The following is a 13,980-nucleotide window of genomic DNA, read 5'->3' as shown; positions in this document are numbered from 1 at the left end:
TTGTTTCTTTCTTTTCTTTTCTTTCTTTTCTTTGTTTCTTTGTTTCTTTCATTCTTTGTTAATCGTTCTTTTTCGATCTGTTTTTCTGTTTGTCAGTCACCCTGTGTATATATCAGTCAGTCCTTTGTTTCTATTTTGCTTTCCTTTCGAAGACTATTGTGTGCATCTTTCTCTGTATTGCGATGTTTGAATGAGTGTCCGCCTGCCTGTCTGTCTCCCTTCCTCTGTCTGTCTGTGTGTCTATCTGTCTGTCTGTCTGTCTGTCTGTCTATCTGACTGTCTGTATGTCCGCGTTTATCTATCTTTTCAGAATACATTTAGCGGGATGTCAAGTACCTCATAAAGTGGCAGTGTGCCTCTTAATTGTCTCGATCAATACACACACACCATCTGTTGCTTCTATTTATTGTTATCTAGGAGCGAATTTTGTTGTTGAAGCTGCTTTCCTAGAAATACATTATATATCGTTCATTCTTTTATATCTTCTTTTGTTTATTTGTTTGTTTGTTTATTTGTTTATTTGTTTGTTTGTTTGTTTGTTTGTTTGTTTGTTTGGTTGGTTGGTTGGTTGGTTGGTTAGTTGTTTGGTTCGTTGTATGTTTATTTGGTGTTGTTTTTTTAGTTTGTTTCGTTATTCGTGTGTGTCTTTCTTTCTTTGTTCGAGGGTCGGTGTTTACATTTTGTTGGTGTATTTCTTCTTCTTCTATTTCTTTCTATTTCTGACTCCTCAGCTTCAGCTAGCCCACTCATTTTGTGGATGTTGTGTGCGTGTGTATTTTATTTATTTCTTTTTTCTGAAGGGGTGTTCGGCCAGTACCAGTGTTTTGTTTGCCAACTGTTACCTTGTAATTTTCTTTTCTTTTTTACAATTGTCTGTCAAAGTTTCCCCGTGAGACCTCGCCTATTGTCATCAAATGCGTGGATGTACAAATATAGCGTATGACCTTTGCAAGGTATTGCGAAATAGTCGTCTGGCCAGCTAATGCAGAAAAACCTTCTGTGCTGTGCGCGTAATAGTGTGAAGGTAGCGTGGCCGAGCGGTCTAAGGCGCTGGTTTTAGGCACCAGTCTCTTCGGAGGCGTGGGTTCGAATCCCACCGCTGCCATTATTTTTCTTTCTTTTTTGTTATTGTTGTAGTGGGTTTTTTCTTTTTTGTATTCGTTGACTGTACATTTTGACGATTATTAATTATTTTAACATGTAAACATGTATTTTGGTTTATGATTGCTGACCATTGATGTCATGAAAATCATGATTATCATGTTGAAGAAGGAAAATTGATTAAATTGATTAATGTATTTAATACAATTCAATATAATTCAATACAATGCAAAACAATACAATACAATACAATACAATAAAATACAATACAATTCAATACAATACAATACAATACAATAACACTATTATTTCCATGGTTGAAATTCAAATTTTGACGGATTTCATGCTATGTAAAGTACACTTACTCGTATTATTACTGTAAAATAAAATGTACCTTGATAAATATTCTTATTGTGGCCAAAATTGTCTTCATGTCTCCCATGGCCAAAGGTTTCTACAGAGAATTTACCTACAAAGTTGTAAACTGTGAAACACACGGACAGTCAAAAGTAAAATACTAACTGAAAGAAAATTAAAATGTAGGTGGGTACATATACACTGACATAAATAACAATTAACATTTTAGTTGTGACGTCATGAACAAAATAGTTCAGTTACCTATTCTATTTTAAAGAAAAAGACATCACAAGTCATTGTAATGCTTAAAAATATAGAAAAAAAATGGCAGCGGTGGGATTCGAACCCACGCCTCCGAGGAGACTGGTGCCTTAAACCAGCGCCTTAGACCGCTCGGCCACGCTACCTTCCTGACAACGAAGAGCAAAATAATGAAGTGTATTGCACAAGCACACAAGCGGTTAAAACAGGTGAGCCGGCAACAACCAAACCCCAAACATTACTATTTCAAATTGACTTTTAATAGTTTCAAGACGTACACTCCATTCAAATTCAGTGAAAGTCATTCGTTGCCCTTGATAGAAGCACGGACGTACAATAATTTAGAAGTAACCGACTTTATCGTTCGCGCTTCAAGTTCACTTAGCCTCGCAGAACGACAAGCCATACGGAGGCTCACATGAGCTAAAAAGGGACCTACATTTAAATTCTCATTCACCAGCGAAACCCCCAAAAATGCATCATGCGTTTGTAAATTGTTGTTTGTTCCGAAGAACTGCGTTTCAACATTTCTTGCGAAGAGCCGGATACACAGCAAAATAAAGCTATTGGAGGCTAACGGGAGATAACCGCTGTATACTATTCTCGATCTATTGCGTGATGCTAGGCGTTTGCTCCCTTTACTTGATTTACATCGTGCTCAGACATTCTCTGTGCGTATTAGGCCTACTTAGCTAGTCAGTCAGTCAGTCAGTCAGTTAGTTAGCTAGTAAGTTAGTTAGTTATATGAAGGGACCCCTTAGGCCGAATTAGAGCAACAGTTAAGCTAACTTGCGAATAAGCTGTGATAGACATTCTGAAAAAAATAAATAAAGAAATATTCAGATGCAGAGACAGAGAGACAGAGGCAAAGTCTGAGATGATAAAAAACAAGTCGCGTAAGGCGAAAATACAACATTTAGTCAAGCTGTCGAACTCACAGAATGAAACTGAACGCATTGCAATTTTTCAGCAAGACCGTATTCTCGTAGCATCGTCAGTCCACCGCTCGTGGCAAAGGCAGTGAAATTGACAAGAAGAGCGGGGTAGTAGTTGCGCTGAGAAGGATAGCACGCTTTTCTGTACCTCTCTTTGTTTTAACTTTCTGAGCGTGTTTTTAATCCAAACATATCATATCTATATGTTTTTGGAATCAGGAACCGACCAGGAATAAGATGAAATTGTTTTTAAATCGATTTCGGAAATGTTATTTTGATCATAATTTTTATATTTTTAATTTTCAGAGCTTGTTTTTAATCTAAATATAACATATTTATATGTTTTTGGAATCAGGAAATGATGTAGAATAAGATGGACGTAAATTTGGATCGTTTTATATTAAAAAAAAAATTACAATTTTCAGATTTTTAATGACCAAAGTCATTAATTAATTTTTAAGCCACCAAGCTGAAATGCAATACCGAAATCCGGCCTTCGTCGAAAATTGCTTTACAAAAATTTCAATCAATTTGATTTAAAAATGAGGGCGTGACAGTGCCGCCTCAACTTTTACAAAACGCCGGATATGACGTCATCAAAAGTATTTATCGAAAAAACGAAAAAAACATCCGGGGATATCATTCCCAGGAACTCTCATGTCAAATTTCATAAAGATCTGTCCTGTAGTTTGGTCTGAATCGCTCTACACACACACACGCACACAAACACACACACACACACACACACACACACACACACACACACACATACACCACGACCCTCGTCTCGATTCCCCCTCTATGTTAAAATATTTAGTCAAAACTTGACCAAATGTAAAAAGATGAGACTGTGATGGTAAAAAGACAGACGGAGAGAAAACAGCAATGACTATGGTGAGGGGGGAGGGGATAAAAGAGCGAGAATGAACACCAGGGGGAGAGAGAGAGAGAGAGAGAGAGAGAGAGAGAGAGAGAGAGAGAGAGAGAGAGAGAGAGAGAGAGAGAGAGAGAGAGAGAGAGGGTAAAGATAGAGAGGAGGAAGAGAGAGAGGGAGAGAGAGAGGAGGGAGAGGGGAGAGAGGGAAACAGACTGAGAGAGACAAACAGAGAGAAAACAGCAATGAGGGAGGAGGAGATAAGAGAGCAAGAATGAACACCAGAGAGAGAGGGAGAGAGAGAGAGAGAGAGAGAGAGAGAGAGAGAGGAAGAGAGAGAGAGAGAGATGGTAAAGATAGAGAGGAGGAAGAGAGAGAGGGAGAGAGAGAGGAGGGAGAGGGGAGAGAGGGAAACAGACTGAGAGAGACAAACAGAGAGAAAACAGCAATGAGGGAGGAGGAGATAAGAGAGCGAGAATGAACACCAGAGAGAGAGGGAGAGAGAGAGAGAGAGAGAGAGAGAGAGAGAGAGAGAGAGAGGGTAAAGATAGAGAGGAGGAAGAGAGAGAGGGAGAGAGAGAGGAGGGAGAGGGGAGAGAGGGAAACAGACTGAGAGAGACAAACAGAAAAAAACCAGCAATGAGGGAGGAGGAGATAAGAGAGCGAGAATGAACACCAGAGAAAGAGGGAGAGAGAGAGAGAGAAAGAGAGAGGGAGAGAGAGAGAGAGAGAGGGTAAAGATAGAGAGGAGGAAGAGAGAGAGGGAGAGAGAGAGGAGGGAGAGGGGAGAGAGGGAAACAGACTGAGAGAGACAAACAGAGAGAAAACAGCAATGAGGGAGGAGGAGATAAGAGAGCGAGAATGAACACCAGAGAGAGAGAGAGAGAGAGAGAGAGAGAGAGAGAGAGAGAGAGAGAGAGAGAGAGAGAGAGAGAGAGAGGGTAAAGATAGAGGAGGAAGAGAGAGAGGGAGAGAGAGAGGAGGGAGAGGGGAGAGAGGGAAACAGACTGAGAGAGACAAACAGAGAGAAAACAGCAATGAGGGAGGAGGAGATAAGAGAGCGAGAATGAACACCAGAGAGAGAGGGAGAGAGAGAGAGAGAGAGAGAGAGAGAGAGGGAGAGAGAGAGAGAGAGGGTAAAGATAGAGAGGAGGAAGAGAGAGAGGGAGAGAGAGAGGAGGGAGAGGGGAGAGAGGGAAACAGACTGAGAGAGACAAACAGAGAGAAAACAGCAATGAGGGAGGAGGAGATAAGAGAGGGAGAATGAACACCAGAGAGAGAGGGAGAGAGAGAGAGAGAGAGAGAGAGAGAGAGAGAGAGAGAGAGAGAGAGACGGTAGAGATAGAGAGGAGGGAGAGAGAAAGGGGGAGAGAAAGGGAGAGAGAGAGAGAGGGAGAGAGAGAGAGAGAGAGATAGGGTAGAGATAGAGAGGAGGGAGAGAGAAAAGGGGAGAGAAAGGGAGAGAGAGAGAGTGGGAGAGAGAGAGAGAGAGAGAGGGGAAGAGGGGAGAGAGGGAGACAGATAGAATGAAGGGAGAGAGAGGGTGGGGGAGACAGAAAGGGGGGGAGAGAGAGGGAGACAGAGAGAGGGAGACAGAGAGAGAGGGTGGTAGCGGGGAGGGGGGGGGGGGGGGTGGCATGTGTTTGGCGGAGTAGAGTGAGACAGAGCAGACACAAAGGAAAACAGAAGTATAGAGGGGATCAAGTTTGTTGCCCTGAAGGTGTGAGGCTAGTTTTCATTATTACGGGGTAGCGCGGCAAGTAACACAGGCGACGAAGCCACCTTTATACTCCCTGGGGTAATTGTTATGATTAAACAAGCATGTATTGACAAGACCATGTGCGACAGATATAAAGTTCCGAGGGAAAAAGAAGCATTTTATTTTTCGGAAGCTTAGTTCTTTGATTGCTAGATAAAGAAATATCAGGAGAGAGAAATGTTTGTCTGGTTGCTTTTTAGTTTTTGGCTCACGAAGTGTAGCCTATGCGATGCTAACTTTTGTCTGTCTGTGCGTGCGTGCGTGCGTATGTATGTATGTATGTATGTATGTATGTCTGTGGTAGAAACTTTAACATTTGAAGACGTCATATTACATTGACGTCACATTATGACGTACGAGGGTTAGACGTCACGCGATGGAATTACTGAAAGTCTCGGTGATTGTTATTTTGAGCGGGCCGAGACTATTTGGCAGTCGTGTCCATGTAAGTAGGCTACATGCAGACAGACAGATCTAGATCTAGTGTCTCGCTTTCTTGCACAGTTTCACCTATGCTCTTTCTGTGTGTGTGTGTGTGTGTGTGTGTGTGTGTGTGTGTGTGTGTGTGTGTGTGTGTGTGTGTGTGTGTGTGTGTGTGTACTGTGTGTGTGTGTGACGGAGTGATTGAGTTTGTGTTACTGTTTGTCGATTTCTTACGTGAGCCTTGAAGGCTTCGCCTCTTGTTTTAGTTTTCAACACGAAAGAACGCGCTCACTTTTTCTTCTTCTGTATTTCTCTGTCTGCCTGCTTGCCTGTCTTTCTCTGTGTGTGTGTGTGTGTGTGTGTGTGTGTGTGTGTGTGTGTGTGTGTGTGTGTGTGTGTGTGTCCGTCTGTCTGTGTCCGTGATTCTGTGAAAATGTTTGCGCACTTTAGTTTTCCGCCGCACGACCGATTATATGGTTGTGCGTGGGTGATCAACGTTATCTCTCTCTCTCTCTCTGTCTCTCTCTCTGTCTCTCTCTCTCTCTCTCTGTCTCTCTCTCTCTCTGTCTCTCTCTCTCTCTCTCTCTCTCTCTCTCTCTCTCTCTCTCTCTCTCTCTTTCTCTCTCTATCTCTCCGTCTCAACCCAAAGCCCACAAGGAATTGTCCACCATACACATATATATATACTCAGTGCTACATATGCCCTCTACATCTTCCACCTCCTCCGTCTCGGGCGGAATTTCCCACCGGACTTAGGGACCATGATACCAAAAAAATGAGGCATTCACCGCAAGAACCAGACATGGCAATGGAGGAAACTTGTACCTCTGGTAACGGCAACAGATTTCCCCTTGCCACGTGAGAATTCCTTTGATTCCATTAGCCGCCCGTCTGACTCGAAGGAACCCGTTTCTGTAGCGAAAGACTGGAGACGTATGTATGTGTGACACTGTTGCAGTCGATGGGCTCGAATATGTGGCCACTCGGTTGAAGAAAGATGTGTACCATTTTTTTGTAACGTGATATTTTCGTGAACGCAGTTTTAAACAAGTAAGGCGAAATTACAATATTTAGTCAAGTAGCTGTCGAACTCACAGAATGAAACTGAACGCAATGCCATTTTTCAGCAAGACCGTATACTCGTAGCATCGTCAGTCCACCGCTCATGGCAAAGGCAGTGAAATTGACAAGAAGAGCGGGGTAGTAGTTGCGCTAAGAAGGATAGCACGCTTTTCTGTACCTCTCTTTGTTTTAACTTTCTGAGCGTGTTTTTAATCCAAACATATCATATCTATATGTTTTTGGAATCAGGAACCGACAAGGAATAAGATGAAAGTGTTTTTAAATTTATTTCGACAATTTAATTTTGATAATAATTTTTATATATTTAATTTTCAGAGCTTGTTTTTAATCCAAATATAACATATTTATATGTTTTTGGAATCAGAAATTGATGGAGAATAAGATGAACGTAAATTTGGATCATTTTATAAATGTTTATTTTGTTTTTTCAATTTTCAGATTTTTAATGACCAAAGTCATTAATTAATTTTTAAGCCACCAAGCTGAAATGCAATACCGAAGTCCGGGCTTCGTCGAAGATTACTTGACCAAAATTTCAACCAATTTGGTTGAAAAATGAGGGCGTGACAGTGCCGCCTCAACTTTCACGAAAAGCCGGATATGACGTCATCAAAGACATTTATCAAAAAAATGAAAAAAACGTTCGGGGATTTCATACCCAGGAACTCTCTTGTCAAATTTCATAAAGATCGGTCCAGTAGTTTAGTCTGAATCGCTCTACACACACACACAGACAGACAGACACACACACACACGCACATACACCACGACCCTCGTTTCGATTCCCCCTCGATGTTAAAATATGTAGTCAAAACTTGACTAAATATAAAAAGTTAGATTTTGCTCGCGTAACTTTGTTTCCACAGTTGCAAAGGTCTGTAGATGCGTGTGTGTGTGTGTGTGTGTGTGTGTGTGTGTGTGTGTGTGTGTGTGTGTGTGTGTGTGTGTGTGTGTGTGTGTGTGTGTGTGTTGCAATAATGCCGATGAGCTCGAATGCGACCGCGGCTTTCACCTTTGTCGTTGTATATACAGAGCTGTACATGCACTTTTATCGTTACCTGAATTTGTTGGCGAAATCCACTTCTCAAAGGGAAAACAAGAAATCTTAAATATGAATTTGAGGATGAAAGTCGCTTGTTTATTTCAATGCGTGTTATTCTTTCACTTGCCAGGAGACTCGCTTGGCATAATTCTTACTTTCCTTCGTTGTCGTTTATACGCATTTAGAGCGTTTACCGTTGGCCATACCTTTACATGCGTATCTGAACAAATATTCGTTCAAAAGTACATCGTCACGTAACCTAGGGCAGGTTTCGTGGGCCAGCAACACAGTCGGTCACTTACAGTTGAAAGAGTGAAATGCAGTAATGAAATCGGGTTTCATGAAAAAGATTTTAGTTCGCCAACTTGACTCGGGGAGTTGGCCAATAACAGTGCTGCCCTAGCCCCTCTCACTGCACCGAGTTCGGACAAGCGCAGTCGGGCGTTGAAGCGATGGTCCGACTGTCAGTGTGAGTCCACGAATCCGGCTCATGAGTTCCACTGGTACACTGCTTTGTAGAACGACCATCTACCTGTCACGGGCGAACACCTATGGCAGAGTCCACAATGGCGACTCGAATGCGACCACTTCTACCCGACACAGCCGTCCCTGACCCCGCAATGAGCGACGCCAGGCGTCACCCCTACATAACGGGCGACTCCCAGTTTCCGTTGCGACGATAGCCAACACTGCAACGTACCTAAACTAGATCCAGATCCAGAACGGGCGACTCGAATGCAAGCACTTCTACCGATCAAGGGCGATCATCCAATGGGGGACTCCTCAACTCTCTCTCTCTCTCTCTCTCTCTCTCTCTCTCTCTCTCTCTCTCTCTCTCTCTCTCTCTCTCTCTCTCTCTCTCTCTCTCTCTCTCTCTCTCTCTCTCTCTCTGGAATTCACTTCCATCATCCTTTAAGCACTTAAAGTCATTAAAAAGTTTTAAAAAATGTGTTAAAAACCACTTAATGTCTGAGTAGTTTAACGCCTTTTGATTTACCACACTTAGTATCACGTCAAAGATATGCTGTCCATTGTATATTTTGAAAATATTTTTGCTGTACTATATCTACATGTTCGATTGCTACCAGCTTGTATTTATTATTACCTGCATAGTATGCATTTGATTTTATGAATAACCACATCATGTATGCTCTTCATGCCTCATCTTCATCATCATCATCATCATCATCATCATTATCATCATCATCGTCGTCATCATTATCATCATCGTCATCTTTATTATCACGTGCTGAAGTTTTCCGACCTCCTTTTGTTGGTTAACTTTTTCAATTTTTAATTTTTAATTTTTTAATTATATAATTGTGTGTCTATGCGTCCCAAGGGCAGATTGTAAGAAAAGGCGTAGCCTTAAATCTTAAACCTTGTTAAATAAAGTTCAATTCAATTCAATTCAATTCAATTCAATTCTCTCTCTCTCTCTCTCTCTCTCTCTCTCTCTCTCTCTCTCTCTCTCTCTCTCTCTCTCTCTCTCTCTCTATATATATATATATATATATATATATATATATGTATTCAAGATTAGAATAGTCCCTCTCTGGGCGAGGGCTGGTTGAAAAGAAGCTCGTTTATATTGCTTATGCCACAACCCTCGTAAAATAAAATTTGATTTGATTTGATTTGATTTGATCTCTCTCTCTCTCTCTCTCTCTCTGAAAATGGCCGAACTGGACCCTTTCAAGAGAACTGTTCTGTCATCAATGACCATTTCCTTCATTTAAAGGACCGTGGACGCCTACGTGGCAACGAACTGTAACCATTTCGACTGAAAGTTCTTGACTGTGGTTGTGTTTTCCCTCTCAAGACCTTTGGGAGAATAATGAATTCTGCTTCAATGGTCTTTGTTGAATCAGCGGAAGATTTTAGTTACGTGCCTTTCAGTCTCAGTCATTGTGTATGAGGCTGCGTGTGCATGTCAGTGTGTGTGTGGGCGGTGTGTGTGTGTGTGTGTGTGTGTGTGTGTGTGTGTGTGTGTGTGTGTGTGTCACTGTGTGTGTGTGTGTGTGCGTGTGTGTGTGTGTGTGTGTGTCTGTGTGTGTCTGTGTCTGTGTGATCTTGTCCGACTTTCTCTCTATGTCTGAACATGTGTTTACGTGGAGGCGTATTTCGGTCAAAGTAGAGGGCCCCAAAGGGTTTAAAATCGTGATCGTGATTGGCGATTTTGGACCTTTTTGTGACCGTGATTGCCGAAATTTCCATTTCTGTGATCGTGATGGGACTTTGCCCGTGATCCGTGATGACAAAAAAATCAAGTCTCGTGATCGTGATCGTCATTTGTTTTCGTGATCGTGATGGGCATTATTGCAAAGCATTTTATTTTCAACGTACATTTTTCACAGCTGTATCACTCTATGATCCTCTATTCGTCAAGGTGTTTGTGATCGTGAAAACAAAAATCAAGGTAACTGTGATCGTGAAAGCTAAAATTTCCCTTCCCGTGATCGTGATGATACCCCCCCCCCCCCCCCCCCTTTGGGGCCCTCAAAGTAGTGTGCGGCCGCTCATGCAGGAATACTCCAGAAGAAGAAGAAAAAAAAAGAAAAAAGAAAAACACAGACACTGTCCGAAGCCCACTCATGTTGTATAACCACCACCGACACCGTCATTCCAATCTAATCGTCACCGACAACCCTCGGTTCAGAGTCCTAATCCTAGACATCACGGCTGAGTGCTGCTTGTATCAGCCGGCAGCAAAGCTGTTGTGATTAGTTACAAACTTATCATGCACTCTCCTCGCAACAGACAATGCCGATTGCGGAAGCCAAACCTGGCATTATCTCATACCCAGCAGCGTCGCCTCCCAGGCTTTGTGTGTTTGATAGTGTCGATGTGAGATGAGTACAACCACCTCCCCACATTCATCCCCTCCCCTAACATCACTCATACCACCATCACCACAACCACTACCAACAGGCAACCAAGGAAACGCCACCGAAGTTTTGATTAGAGTCTGAGTGCGTGACTGTAGGAACGGTATAGTATTGTTTTATATCAAGGAGAAAATCCATCTGTAATAGAAGAAAATTAACAGTATTTGTAATGTTATGACGTCATTAAAAACCGTGTTCTATTGTCAATATGCAAGAACCCTGACGTAAAAAGGTTGCTGGGGATGCTGGGAGAATCATGGCGGAATAAATAGCACGCTAACCCTCCATGCCTGTGTCTGCTTCATTTATAGTCTACCAGTTTGTTTATATGCATGTGACCGTCCAACACGACGAGAACACGACATGGTGTCAGAAGTGGGGTGGTAGCGAAGCAGTGAGTGTGAAAAACTTTATGTACGAGATTGCAAGTCGAAAGTTTTGTTCGCGCGTGCCGTAGAGCATTTTGTTCGATCTAAAATCGCGTACTCCGACAGCAGCAAACTAGATGTAGCGTCGCAGTAGGAAGCGCACACTCCAAAAATAAAGAAAGGTGTGGTTCAGTGGTACGGATTCAGCAGAGATCCAGTATGGCAGAGCAGCCGAACCAACCACCATTACAGGCAGAGAGGAGACATTACACAGCCAATGTTCCAATACCTTCAAAGCTGGTTATGGAAGGCAACTTATCCCAAAACTGGAAGAAGTTCAAAAGACAATGGGACAATTATGAGATTGCTTCTCGACTGGACAAAGAAGAAGGAGAATACCGGTGTGCAGTGTTGCTTGCCTGCATTGGCGAAGATGCAATGGAGGTGTATGACAGCATGAGGTTCTCTGAAGGTGAGAACAAGAAAGACATAAGCGTTGTCATCAAGAAACTGGAAGAATTTTGTGTGGGAGCCACGCATGAAGCGTTCGAAACATACAAATTTCACATTCGACGCCAGGATTCGTCTGAGTCGATCGATGCGTATGTGGCAGCCCTTAGACAACTTGCTAAGAACTGTAATTATGGCATCATGGAAGACCGTATGATACGGGATAGAATTGTCGTTGGTGTCAAAAGTGATACCATGCGGGAGAAACTTCTTGAAGATTCAACACTGACTTTTAAAAAAGCAGTAGACATATGCAGAGCTTATGAGTCATCCCAGCAACAACTCCATGAAATGTCTAAGGAAACAACAGTGGATCGCCTAAAGGGGGTTCCGAATGCTATGCAAAAGGGACAGCATCCGAAAACACAGTGGAAGCGTCCAAGCCGAAATCTCGGAGAAAGGTCACAAAAGTGCACCAGATGCGGTCGAGATCAGCATGGCAGAGAGTCATGTCCTGCCGCGAAAGCCGAATGCAGAAAATGCCTGAAGAAAGGACATTATGCAGTTTGTTGTTTCAGCAAGCCCATCAGCCAAGCTTCTGTGAAGGAAGTGAAAGATGAAGCATATCTGGGAGCAGTGTCAAATGCAGGAACTGACGCCTGGCATGTGGACGTTCAGCTAGAGCAGTCAAACATTCAGTTTAAGATGGACACTGGAGCAGACGTAACAGTGATGCCAGCAGTGATGGTACCCAAAAACAAATACCCGCTTGAGAGGCCTTCGAAAAGACTCTTTGGCCCAGGTAAAATTCCACTAAAAGTGCTTGGACAGTTCACGTCAAAAATGAAAGTCAAGAACGCCATGAGCATTCAAGACATCTACGTGGTTGAAGACCTAGAAGAACCTCTGTTAGGGAGACCAGCAATTCAGGCGCTAGGACTCGTGAAGCGTGTGGAAACGGTGAAAGAAGGCGACAAGGAACGCATTCAGAAGACTTTCCCCAGGCTGTTCTCTGGACTTGGGAAAATGAAAGAGACTTATACGATTCGCCTGAAGGACAGTGCAGTGCCGTATGCAGTGACAGCACCGAGACGTGTTCCACTCCCTTTTCAACAGAAGGTAGAGGAGGAGCTTAGGCGACTGCAAGATCAGGAAGTGATTCGACCAGTCAACACTCCAACTGACTGGTGTGCCCCCATCGTTGTGGTGCCGAAAGCACATAATGATGCAGTGAGGATCTGTGTAGACCTTACCAGACTGAACGAGAGTGTCAAGAGAGAAAACTATCCTCTTCCGTCTACAGATCAACTCCTCGCACAGTTAGAGGAGGCAACAGTATTCACTAAACTGGACTGCAACAGCGGTTTCTATCAAGTTCCACTGGAGAAAAGCTCACAAGAGTTGACGACCTTCATTACACCAATCGGACGTTTTTGTTTTCAACGTCTACCCTTCGGAATCTCGTCAGGGAGCGAGGTTTTTCATCGCATCATGTCGCAGCTGTTGTCAGACATTCCAGGGGTCATATGCGACATAGATGATGTGTTGGTGTACGGACGCAACCAAGTCGAGCATGACCAACGTCTGAAGCAAGTACTTGAAAAGCTTCAAGATGCTGGTGTCACACTGAATGACAAGTGTGCTTTCGGCCAAACAAGCATCAAGTTCCTCGGACACGTGATCTCCAAGGATGGTGTGCAGATGGATCCGGACAAGGTGGAGGCTATCAGGAACATGCCTCGACCTAAGAGCGTCCCTGAACTACGACGTGTTTTGGGACTGGTGAACTTCGTCCGAAAGTTCTCCCCTAACCTGGCAGAAGAGACCAGACCTCTACGTGATTTGCTGAAAAAGGAAATTCAGTGGACATGGGGAGACGCACAGGAGAGAGCGTTTCAAAGACTGAAAGAACAGCTGACCTCACCACCAGTGCTGGCTCACTACAGCACATCCTTGCCTACCAAAGTGTCAGCTGATGCTTCGTCGTACGGGCTGGGAGCTGTCCTTCTCCAGGAAAGAGACGGTGAATGGCAACCCGTATTCTTTGCTTCAAGATCTATGACGTCCACCGAGCAGCGGTATGCCCAGGTGGAAAAGGAGGCATTAGCGTCTACGTGGGCCTGCGAGAAGTTCGCTGACTTCTTGATTGGTCTTCCCTCATTCACCATAGAGACAGACCACAGGCCGCTTCTGGCACTCCTCAAGTCAAAACAGCTAGACGAGCTTTCGCCACGGATTCAACGGTTCCGTATGAGGCTGATGCGGTACCGGTATGACGTGATCTACACAGCTGGTAAGGATCTGACAACTGCTGACGCCTTATCGCGTGCTCCAGTCGGATCTCCACAGACGTCAGACTTACAGCTTGACAGTGATGTTGCAGCATACGTCAAGTCAGTGGTGGAAGGATTTCCAGCGTCAAAGCAGCGCATGGATGAA

General features: G+C 43.5%; 1 long non-coding RNA gene and 2 other non-coding genes across 3 annotated transcripts in view; 2 read left to right on the top strand and 1 right to left on the bottom strand.

The window, feature by feature from the left end:
* The window catches only part of LOC138960286 (uncharacterized), a 262,895-nt gene that overhangs the window by 89,982 nt on the left and 158,933 nt on the right, over positions 1-13,980 (top strand). The window lies entirely within an intron of this gene.
* Trnal-uag (transfer RNA leucine (anticodon UAG)) lies at positions 1,024-1,105 on the top strand. The gene has a single exon. It is a non-coding gene; the product is annotated as a tRNA-Leu (tRNA).
* On the bottom strand, positions 1,784-1,865 carry Trnal-aag (transfer RNA leucine (anticodon AAG)). The gene has a single exon. It is a non-coding gene; the product is annotated as a tRNA-Leu (tRNA).

The sequence above is a fragment of the Littorina saxatilis genome, linkage group LG2 (assembly GCF_037325665.1).
Source record: "Littorina saxatilis isolate snail1 linkage group LG2, US_GU_Lsax_2.0, whole genome shotgun sequence".
Lineage (NCBI taxonomy): Eukaryota > Metazoa > Mollusca > Gastropoda > Littorinimorpha > Littorinidae > Littorina > Littorina saxatilis.
This window is presented reverse-complemented; position numbering and strand designations above follow the sequence as displayed.